Source organism: Strigops habroptila, chromosome 5, assembly GCF_004027225.2.
Source record: "Strigops habroptila isolate Jane chromosome 5, bStrHab1.2.pri, whole genome shotgun sequence".
Lineage (NCBI taxonomy): Eukaryota > Metazoa > Chordata > Aves > Psittaciformes > Psittacidae > Strigops > Strigops habroptila.
Genome location: NC_044281.2, coordinates 12,182,694 through 12,194,775, shown reverse-complemented (window position 1 = coordinate 12,194,775; position 12,082 = coordinate 12,182,694). Strand labels below are relative to the sequence as shown.

The following is a 12,082-nucleotide window of genomic DNA, read 5'->3' as shown; positions in this document are numbered from 1 at the left end:
GGTGTCTAGCATCAGGGAAGAGAAGCATGTTTGAAGGCCAAATCGGAATCCAAGCTACAGTCACCTAGGGAAAATAGTTCACAAGGCTGGGTGGGTATCTGTGAGTACCATTTGGTGAGTCTGTCCAAAAATGCTCATGCTTCTGAATACACCAATGGGACCTGAAACAGCAGTGTCACCATGGCACCATGTAGTTGCACTGTTAACCCAACTGCTGCCTGTACAAATGAGAGACAGAGCCTGAGTGATGACTTTCAGTCTGACTAGACAAAAAAAAAGGGCGAAGGAAAGGTGAATGGATCCTTGAAAGCCTTACAGCAAGTAGCATCAAACCACGACTGAAGCCCACATGAGAGCTCTCTCTCCAGTGAGAGTTCAAAAGAGGGATGATATATCATGAGCATCTAATATCAGCAAAGCGCACTGTTAGGTCAAGAGCAAGCAACCTACCAACGCTGCATTAGGGCACTCTGTAGTAGAACTTTTATTTTGGCATGCGAAGGGTCAGCATTGCAGAGAAACACCAGCCCTGGACAATGACAGTCCAGCATGGGAAACAGCCATGCTGAAAAAGCAGCTAAGTGCAATCCTGTTACTGCCACAGCTGACACAACCATGCACACGCTGAAGGGCAGAAGAAGTCATGAGCAGATCAACAAGCACAAACTAAAACAACATTTACAACTACTCCTACTGATTTTTATGCTCATGCTTTTCACCTGGTGTCTGCGCCCAGTTTCATCTGCTGTAGCTAAGCTGGTACAAAGTGACACAGTGACCTGTCTGAGCCTTAACTGCGTTCCAGCTTCAACCCTGAGGCAATCATGATACTACTTCCACTGTAAACGCCAAGGAAGGGCAAACAACACTATTTAATTTCAGAAAATCTAGGTTCATTTTCTATTCCTCAAGAGGCATACACTAACAAAAAAAGTGAGTACTTTAATTCAGAAAAAACACTACAGGCAGAAAAGGATACATACTATTCTAGGTTCATGTACTTGCACAATACAATTTCTTTGGCTCCATCTATGAAAATAGAATTAAAAAAAATCCCTCATGACACACAGGCTTTACTTTGCTGACTAGCAGTAGACATATGAGCCTGTCTCTCCACTTCCCCACTAGAGCCAGGGACAAAAAGCAAATAGAATCAATCCAATAAAAAAAATGCAGCTATCATTCTGCTTTAACCAGAGACTTCAGGAAATGCTTAATCTCATAGTTTGCTCAGAACGGATGCTATTGAGAAACAGTGGAACAACAGTTAGAAGCTGATAGGGAAAGAAAGCTTGATATTTTTTAAAGATAGAAAAAAAATTACAAATTCTACAGCAGTTACAGTTCAGTGTCTCAACACCAGTACAATATATAAAGCAGAGGGGTTGGAACTAGATGATCTTAAGGTCCTTTCCAACCCCAACTATTCTACGATTCTAGTAAAAAGATTTCTATCCAGCATGAGTTTCTGAACTGACATGACTAATAATGATATTGCAGCCTTACTGTAAGACAGGCTTTGTAGAACTAACATTTTTTTGCTCTTAAAAGACTTTTAAAAATAAAGGTCCCTCAACCTAGTTATCTTAACACCATACAAACTCTAGTATAAGTATTGACCTTTTTGCTTCCTTCTGAAATTACAATCAACATACATCCTGCAGATTAATCTCCTAAATTAATGTTTCCTTGTCAGAGTGTCATGCTTTTTCATTTATGGATTGTAGCTAATTGAAATTCTTCCCAATCTGCTATGCAGATAATTATCTAAAACAGATTTCACTGCCAGAGTACAGATGCTCCCTCTGTTATATGGCAAACTGTACCATCATTATTTGTATCATCACAGCGTTTAGATGTCCCAAATGATGCTCTGCTTTTCATCTGCAGAGTACTTTACAAACACATAGATATCTTAGCAGTTCAGTACCAATAAAGCCATGTTGACATTTAAGTGCTCTGTTGTTGCTTGAAATTAAGCCCATGTGTGCACACACACAAAGTATTGGATGAAAAGCAGGTCAGTCCTTATTGTCTGGAGGGAGGGAAATCATTTTATCCAAGATCACATAAAATTTCAGGAGGAGCAGAAACTGAACTCAGAATCTTCTGATCCAGGGTTGCAACTTTACAACTAGCTCACTTTCAAGACTTTATACTACATATATGCTACAATCCAGACCTTAAATTGAGTTGTGATAACACAGCCAGCATTTCTTAATTACACAGTGTAAAAAGAGAGAGAAAAATAGTCCTGGTTTCACCTCTAGGAATCACCCAGTTTTTGTAATTTTAACTGTCAGGGTGTCCAATCTACAAATCGTTCAAACCTACTCCATAGCAAGTTTGAGTAACGTGGAGATCACTTGAAAAAAGTACTTGAAGTACTTTGTTTCTAAAGAGAAATAAAAAGAAGGGAAAGACAGACAGTCTGCAAATAACAACAACATGGTAAGAGCCTGCTGTCTTTATACATAGCTTTTTCATGTACATGATTATAGTCAAGAGAAAGGCAAGTAACTGACAGAATCATCCCTTTCACATCAGTGGTGGGCCCAGTGCAGTAAACGAAGATTCTGAAAGAAGCTCCCATGGGTGCACTGAAGCAGCTACTTGAAACAGCTATTTTAACATCTTCTTGATGAAGCACAGAGGTGACTTACAAAGTACAAGGAATAATATCCTGAAAAACAAAAGAGCTTGAATTGCATGGACGTGAAGAGAAATTACACAATCCTTTCAGGTACAAAGTAATTAAAAAAGTTAAATGGAAAGTTCACCTGGGATAAACATTGCTGCTGCACTCACACAAAGCAAGACAAAAGCAGCAGGATTTGTTTCCACTGGAATGGGATTCTGGTGGCACGGGAAACTTAAACTAGAAAATATTAATCTGGTCTTTTGGGAGAGCTTAAAGTGGTATAAATTGGAGATGGAAAGCAATCAGGAATGAAACAGATGCTGATGAGTTACTGGGGGGAACCAGATTCAACTACATGTACTAAGCCAGGCTGCTGCTTTATCTTCATGAAGCAGTCCACATCAACTAGCGCATAATTCATCAACTTTTCTGGCTTCTTCAATCACCTTCGGGAATTGTCAACATTTCTCTGAATTTCCCACTATTCTCCAGTAACATTACAGCCCAAATAGATGGGCCTACTAAGGAGATGAAATCTCTGCTTATTCATCACCCCCGTCATCACGGCAACTTGTAAACACACCCTTTGACGTAAGAGAAGGCTTTCTTTATTACCATCTGCCTTCTCTCCATCCTCTTTCCTGGCTTCTGTACCACCTACCACTCTGCAGCTCATGTGATATCAGTGCACAGAAAGTTACAGTTTGCGGTGATTTATAATCAAAGGAAATCTTGAAAATTATTTATTGATTGGCACAGCAGATAAGTAATTTCTGTCAATAAACTCTTAGATAATTGGACTGTTGTAGTTACTTGTGCCAGTTTGTCTGTCAATAAATGATCAATAATGAAATTATTTGCCATTTGCCCAGAGTTAAACCAGCCACAGATATTTTAAGTTCTCATGTTCAAATATTGCCATATTATGAAGTAGTGCTATAAAAGATTCTATGATTCTATGATAAAAGTTACTGATATATACTTCTAAATACAGTCAATCTGAAGGACTTTTTGTGTGGAGATTTATGTAATTAATAACAGATTGCTCTTGTATTTTTATTTCAGTAAACCACAGTGCTGTTGCCAATTCATAAAGCAGCTTCAAGATCTGCTCATGCTGAAAGACATTAAGACATAAGGGCATGAAAACATTCACTTAAGTTTAAGGTCAACGATATGCCACGTGAAATATATACTGAAATGCATGAACTGTAAATGTACCACACTAAATATTCCAGGAAGCTTTACTGGTTATGCTTGTTTAGCTTTTACATAGGTGTGTGTGTATACATACACACACATATACATACTCACACATATATATTTCCCCAAAAATAAAGTTCAGATCCTTTACAGTATTCTCATAAAACCATTCAGATACTGCATGTGCCTCATTCTTTGGTCTGACTGCTATCACATGAACTTTGAAAGAAACAGGCTCCTGTTTCTAATTAGTGAGGACATAAAAATGTAGAAGGAGAATCTAGAGAGTTTATTATGCTGAGTCCTGTTCAGAGCCAATGTGGTTTTGTCATGTGTATGTTAAAACTGACACAGCCAAGTTTGGTTACAGTCCGGTAGAGCATCTGCAAGTCATTTACATACTTGCCACAATGATACATACAGCTCTCTGGCAATCTGAGGGTTATGTCTGAAAATCATAGAACCAGCTTAATGAAGAGAAAGCATTCAAAAAGGAGTAAGATTATTTATGAAGGAAACCATCATGGAATTGCTTAGACTGAATTTGGGAAGGGTGGGTATGGAGAGAAGATGAAGTAGTCTAATCATACTTTCAAGGACTAGAACAGAACTTATTTTTCACTCTCCTTATTCTACAGAAAATTACTCCTGTCATCTGCTTAGTGGTGATACATTTCATTTATATTGTACAGGCATAACTGCCTGTCCATGGAAATACATTCAAACAGATGGGAAGCGGAAATGAGTTTGCTGATCACACAGCTGCCATCACTGTCTTCATTGTAACTCCCCAAGGGAAAGTTCATTCCCTGGGGAGAGATTCATCCCACCACAGACCTTGCCTACTCATGACCTAACTTCTGGCTCGAGCCTGAGTTTAAGGGCTAATTCCCTTTCACACACTGGACAGGACTCCTCAGATGTTGATTTTAATCACAAGAATTAGCCTTACTAGCAATCCCAAATCAATCACTCCAGAGCAGGTATTATTTAGGTTTACCCAAAGGAGTCCTTTTTGTCTCTTTTACTTGGAAGTTAAGAATCTTTCACATTTACTTTGGATCTCTCTAAGAAGCAAGAAAGATTGTCCAAGCTGGATCTGCATTCATACTCTTAGTATGGCCAACTCCAATGAATAGTCCTGGTGACAGAATTGCAACTTAAGGTCTTTTGGAAAAAGCTTAGGGTGCCAGTGACCTCTAACAACCTGCTTTAACCATTCATACAAGCTCTAGGAAGGGACTAAAAGGACATGCTGTAAGTTAGGAGGAATGTGTTTGGATAAGCAGTCTGCATTATGCGCTCCTTGGCTATTGCTGTCGTCCTCTTTCTGTTTATTTACTAATTTTTATGAACCAAAAAATTGCTTTGAATTTTCAGTGCATATAAAAAGCCAGTCACAGCCTCCTTTGAAACGCAAAAATATGTGTATACTTGGCAGGAAAATCTTAAATTGGCAGGCTACAAGTTAAATTGGTATTTCTAGCTTTTGCTTCAACAGGGACCATAAGCTGACTCCTTGTTGGTGACACCTTTTGTCAGGAGAGTTGGGTGATCTCTGCAGAGTTTCTACTTAGTCAAAAGTTGTCAACATACTTTTAGATCTGGCTTTACACAGTCTACACTCTTCAGGTGAAAGCATTTCCTGTCAAGTCCAGAAAAGAAGTGTTCCAGTCAACCATAGCCAGACATGCAGCCCATAGGTGGGCAGCAAATGTACCTTGAAACCAGCCTCAGACCTGCTCTAATTTACAGTGGAAGAAGTAGGGATGAGGGAAAGCTAGTAATAAATCCTGACTGGCTTGAGGATTATGTGACAAAAATAGCTGTGACTTCTTGCCACAAAATCTTCAGCAATTACAACCTGGAGGCCTGGCTAGGAAGTCCCAGGACAACCATGATGGATGGATTGTATTGCCTTCATGCTTTTAACAAGGGATTAGAAAAGAGGAAGCATCCTTTTTGTTTTGTCCACTCTCTCAACTCATTAATGTCCATATTTTACTAGAAATTGAATGCCACAGTGAGTGTGAATGTACAGCCAGCTTTGGACATTTTTCTCACTCCTTGGAGGAGATCTAAATCTATCTGGGCACAGTTTGCTGAAATGTTCCTGGGGAAAAAAGAATGTCTGAAAGAAAAAAAACACTAAACAACAAAATAGCAGAAGCAACAGCAATAAAGAAGGTTGAACCTGCACAGATGAGCAAGGATACATGATCTGAGGTAATGTCTTCCTTATTATTCCACGTATTAAAAAACTGATCAATAACAAACAGCAAACATCAGCTATGTAGCTCAAGCCATGTCATTTCCATGGTTTATATTTTGAAGACTGAAGTATTTATGGTTTCTGTGCAAACTAAAAGTATGCTTCCATGATGGTAAGAGAATTACAGCCCATAAATTGGGTACTATTGCTTTCTGCTCAAGTGCCTTCATGGTGGATTTACCTAAGCCATTTTACTTCACGTTTGTGATGGACTAGGCATGCATCGGTTTAGTTTATATTTCTGATATGCAGGGGCCCTGCACAACCTAAATTCCAAAGAATTTTACTTACTACCAGTGCAGCAAAAGCACTTCATAGGATCAGAGTGAAAGGTACAGGGAAAAATCAATGCCCAGACAGGTTACTTTGGCAAGAAGAGGAGACATCACAGTAAAGACCTTACTCTCATTCTTCCTAGCTTCTTATCATATAACTTCATTGCTTCCCTTAGTGCTACCAGTGATTTCTGCAGGATAAACAGAAACGGCATAGAAAAAGGTGCAAGTTGCCTGGAAACACTCTTGAAAGGAGGAGTAAAAAAAGAAAAAAGGAAATGTGGAATTTCTTCGAGTAGGACAAATTGTACTAAAGACAGCTAAAGCCACATCAAACACTTTTAACTATTCCTCTACATAAATACCAGTTGAGATCACCACTGGAAGGAGCTACGATCCATCTGGAAAAAGAGGTGGCCATGAGTGGATGTGGCGTGCCAAATGGGACACTGATCTTAAACATAATGTGTGACACAAAGAAGTCTGCAAACAGCTGGCTTTGTATGCACATGTGGACAGACAAGCCCACACAACGTTGGAACAATACTGGCAAACCACTTATTCAGCAGAACAACAAAGTTTGGGGTATGTGGCCATGTGACTGAATACAGGGATGAGTCAATCCTAAACCTAGACATGCTGAATGAACTAAACCACCAAAGGGTTTACATGTTAGTGAACGTTGATAAGCACATCCAAAAACCATGTATAACTCTTTTATCTTTGTAGGACTTCTGTTAAAATCCAGCATCTCTATAGAAATACTTCTTATTCTGTCCACTCCTCTTTCCTGCACTTGAAAGTTTGGCAGGAACCTTAAATGTCTTGGCTAAGAAAGAGAAAAACATACAGAAATGGCAAAACCTGATCTCTATTGTCAGCTATTCCTGGCATAGAGAGTATTGTAGCAAATTCAGGCTTCAGTTGGGGAATAAATAAATAAATAAAAATCTCCAAAATCTACAGACTAACGATAAGCATTCAAAAAGCTTCCAGAAACATATATAAACCATAGACAAAAATAATTTTGTCCAGTATAGAAAACTATGCCTTTGGAGGGGGAAGTCACCCATGCTGACATTCCAAAGTCAGGATATTAGCTTTGTCCAAAATGGGCTAGTTAGTTTGAACCTATGACTTCTACTACAGCTACTCATCTCTGTCTATTTTTATGTGCTGTGTAGTCTGCTGAGATTCAGCTAAGTACATACTTTTGTCTGGCAGCTCCAATGAGGAAGTTGTCACCTGAATATGTAGTCCCTGGCACTGCCTAAGGCTACATCTCCTAACTTTACAGGATAACTTCCAGCTCCAGCTCAATATTCTAAGCCTTCTCCTCAGTATCCTGAATGTTTCTGGTATCAACCTCATTAGTTCTGGGAGCACATTTGCCAAACCACTTAGCACAGGTTGTGCCATAGTGCCAAAACTTTGTGCAAAGAGCAGCTAACACTGGGTATGCCCACAGAGCACTGTCCAGGGCTCTGCAGCATGGCCTCCTGCAGCTGCCACAATCACACCAGCCAGCCTGGCTAACTTGCACCTATGTTTATAGTACAGTTACTACAAACAGGATTGACAGAACTATATCTAGAACACTTGTACTTTCCTCTTTCTAGCCCATCTCCATAATGTGCTCTACCATCAGTTTTGAGCCCCTATTACAAACCCCTGTTTTGTTTAACTGCTTATAAACAGACATCAGAAAGGAAAAATCCCCCGTAGGGAGGATTACTAATTTAGTGAAATCCTGCAGGGACTCAAGAAAGTCTGCAATAAAATGAAGCATGCCCTGGAGTTTTCTAAAGACTAACAGGGTTTGAGAGAAAACAGGTACTCCCAAGCTGTCACTGCTCTTCTTTGCAGGGATCCAGCTCCGTATAAAAAAGCAACATTCTGATTTGTGAATCTGATCCAATGTTTTTAACTGGGCTGCTCTCCAAAGTAATGTATTAAAGAACTTCCTTGATTCAAATTATTTTCCCATTTCAGCTTTCTCAAGGTGGACTCTCTCCACTGACCAAATTTGTTATGTTGATTATTCACCATTTCCAAAACTAATGAAATGTTATTGGTTTAAGGGGTAGAGTGGAGGCTTTAAAGCATGATTCTTCACAACGGTGAAGAATCTTTTTCATTTGCAACTAACTGATCAAATTCTGCAAGCAGAGTGGGGAACTTGGTTCAGTTCTCACTTTACTATTATGGAGTCACGATTAAATCAATCACTCATTGATGTGAACCTGAAAAACCTCATAATTTTATTTTTAAAATGCTGTTCCCAGCTGCAGTGGGTTCAGTTTTTAGCACGTTATAGCACATTGCATTGGAAGTATGGCAGAGTTCAGCCAGAAACTTCTTTGTATGCTACTTCAGACAGAGCCTCTCACAGCTCTCTCTCTCCCTCTTCTTGGATTAGGCATATTTCCTGGATGACCATTAGTCACACGTAACTAATCTCACCCACCATCTATTAAGAACTGAAAAGAGACATAAATTTGATGGATGGACCACCCAATGGATAAAGAATTGGCTGGATGGCCGCAAGCAAAGAGTTGTGGTAAACGGCTCAATGTTCAGTTGGAGACCGGTAACGAGTGGTGTCCCTCAGGGATCGGTGCTGGGACCAATCCTGTTCAACATCTTTGTTGGTGACATGGACAGTGGGATTGAGCGCGTCCTCAGCAAGTTTGCCAATGACGCTAAGCTGTGTGGTTCGGTTGATAGGCTGGAGGGAAGGGATGCCATCCAGAGGGACCTTGACACGCTTGTGAGGTGGGCCAATGCCAGCCTCATGAAGTTCAACCAAGCCAAGTGCAATGGGTCGGGGCAATCCCAGGCACAGCTACAGGTTTGGCAGAGAAGAGATTAGGAGCAGCCCCATGGAGAAGGACTTGGGGGCATTGGTTGGTGAGAAACTGAACATGAGCCAACAGTGTGTGCTCACAGCCCAGAAACCAACTTTATACTGGGCTGCATCCAAAGATCAGGGGCTTGGACACAGAAAGCTGTTTAGATATCTGCTGAGTTTTCCAAGAGCACCTAACCAGGTTTGGTACTTAATGTCAGGCGAAAAAAAATTGGACTTTAGGTAACTTCCCTGCTTGAGCACATCTGAAAAAAATACTAAGCAAATATCAGCTTCATTCAGTGACCACGTACTGTGTAAGGTCCAATTTCAGGTCTCACACCTAAAAGCTGAACTGAGTATTTGTACGGGTTCCTGTCCCAGGAAGGTATTTCCCAGTATGGTCTACCTGCGTAGAGGCTGAGGGTCTGAGCACATAGTATTTGGTGCAGAGAAACCCTCTCTGTTGTTCTTCACTGATTTTCACAGTATGCAACATGGATGCTGAACAATACTGAAGAATAAATACACGCCAGGCAACCCACACTGTTGAGAGAAGGTTCCTAAAAGCCCTAGTGTTCCTAGCAAAAAAATATTATTCATCCATTAAATTACATGCAATATACACCCAAATCCTAGCACCCTAGAAACCTAGTCCTAGAAACCTCAAAGATGTAATCAGAGCACCCTTTCAGGAAACAGTCTTGCCAAACAGACTGCTCCTGGTAACTTCAAAAGGCTTACCTTGTGCAAGCTCTACCCACTTCTGGGACAGCAGATCACATAAGGATGTGCTGTGTTGGTAGCAACACAGCTCTAATGGATACTAATGTATCAGGGATTTATGTACCTCCAAAAAAGCCAGGACTGAAAGGAGAAAGAAGGAATGCTGGTCTGAAACACTTGCTTTTTCCCCCCTGAAGTCTAGACCTGCAATTCAGCTACCATTTCAGTGAGTAGTATTATGTTTATGCTGCGAGTTTTGTCAAGAAGAGATAAGTGATGGTTTTGCAATACAAAAAGAAAGACTGTTCTGATCTACCTGATGCCTTTGACATTGCTTCCTTTGCAGCCAACCTCCAAGACAGAAATAAACACTGTTACCACAACCATGAAGAAAAAACTGCAGCAACAACAGTTATAGAGGTTTGAAGAACCCTCTGAAGCTCCCAAACTCCACACCATACAGCTGGCAGCACAGCTGCCATTACCAGCTCTGCCCCATGCTCAGAACTACTTGTTAAACCAGAACTGCTCTTCAGACTCTGCATGATGGTGGCCAACAGGCACTGTCAACAGACAGCCTAACTTCTCTCTGCTGCTCACACTATGCGGACAAGCTGTGGAAGACAAGGAGAATTAGAGCTTCATAACCTGTATGCTTTCATATTGAAAAGGGAAAGGAAGAGCTCGCTCTACACTTAAAGAAACAGCAAAGTTTTGATATTATTAAGTTACTAGGGTTAACTATGCCTTCAATAATGAGCCACTGTCTAGCTTCTTATAAAACACAGCAAAATAAAACCCCCAGAACAAGATAGCCCTCTTCTTCAGAATAAGATCGTATGATTTTATATTTTTAAAGAGGCACACTGATAGAGATATATAATACACATGAACACATTCATAAGAAACTTGTTTACTTGTACCTCTAAACCCTTCTCTGGGTTTTAAAATATAGGACTCCTTCCCTGTTTTGAGCACATTTCCTCTGCATTTCATGAGGTGGCGGCTCCCTGCTGCTTGAGAAGGTTCCCTTTATAGAACACAGAACAATGAGTTTGGAGAAGTTTTGACTGATAATAGCTTACATATGGTGTTACAGAAAAGGAGTCTATTTTAAGTATCGTTCTTCTCCGAGAAGGGATTTTAAAGGGGCACCATGTGCTCCAAACTTGCTGGCAACACACTGAGCCTCCTCTCAAAGCCTGCCTCTGGAACTGCTCTCTACCTTATGATGGAAATGCACTAGCCCACTATAATCCTCACCAACATTCAGAGAGTGGTGGAAGTACGGTTTATTTTGATGCTTGTGAAGTTTTGGGAATATGGGAGGACTGGTGTATAACATGCAATTCTGAAGAGGATTCCTAGGAAACACACCATTGTCAGCTATACAGATCCAGAGCAATTAATATGTTTTTTCCACATAAACCCAGAGAAAGAGGAAAAACACCTGGTAATCATTCATGCCTACTCTTCTCCCTAGTTTTTGAGGTTTTAAAATTTATTTGTAATACATTATTAGAAGGAAATATGAGAGTTTTAGTTAAAGAGACATTTTGAAATGTATTCGACCAAGTATCAGTGAAAAGAAAGTATGTGAAACCTTTTTTTAAGGTGAGTCTTCAGGTCTTTCTGACTTTTCATCAAGATCTAATCCCAAAACATAACATTGAAGGCATCACATATGCTGCCTTTCAGATAAGCAGTTCATGTTTCTCACCATAATCAAGGATTCCAGGAACTATTCTTTCAGCAAATACTACGCAGGAAGGACACTGTGACCTTGCAACATTTCAACCTGCATTGAGCTGTCTGCCAACTTGAATTTTGCCCACGATTTTTGCGATTACACACCATTTCCTTTTCTAAACAGGTGCATTGCTTTATGAAACCGTTTCTAGTACTATTCACAGAAGGGTGAAATAATCCCTATCAACTTTAGTGATTACAAATATTTCAAAGATCAAATTAAGATTATCCTCATCAAATTCTGTAACAAAAGAAGCATTAGTTTGTAGCCATTTATAAACACTTTCATAAATGTCCACAGCTATGACTTAGAATAAAGCAAAAATATGCAGAAAGTGTTATTTTTTTTTCTTATGAATTCTTTCTGA

The 12,082-nt window shown here is 39.9% G+C and overlaps 1 protein-coding gene across 1 annotated transcript in view; it reads right to left on the bottom strand.

The window, feature by feature from the left end:
• Nucleotides 1–12,082, bottom strand: part of SPATS2L (spermatogenesis associated serine rich 2 like) — a 156,229-nt gene that overhangs the window by 128,544 nt on the left and 15,603 nt on the right. The gene's annotated exons all lie outside the window — the stretch shown is intronic.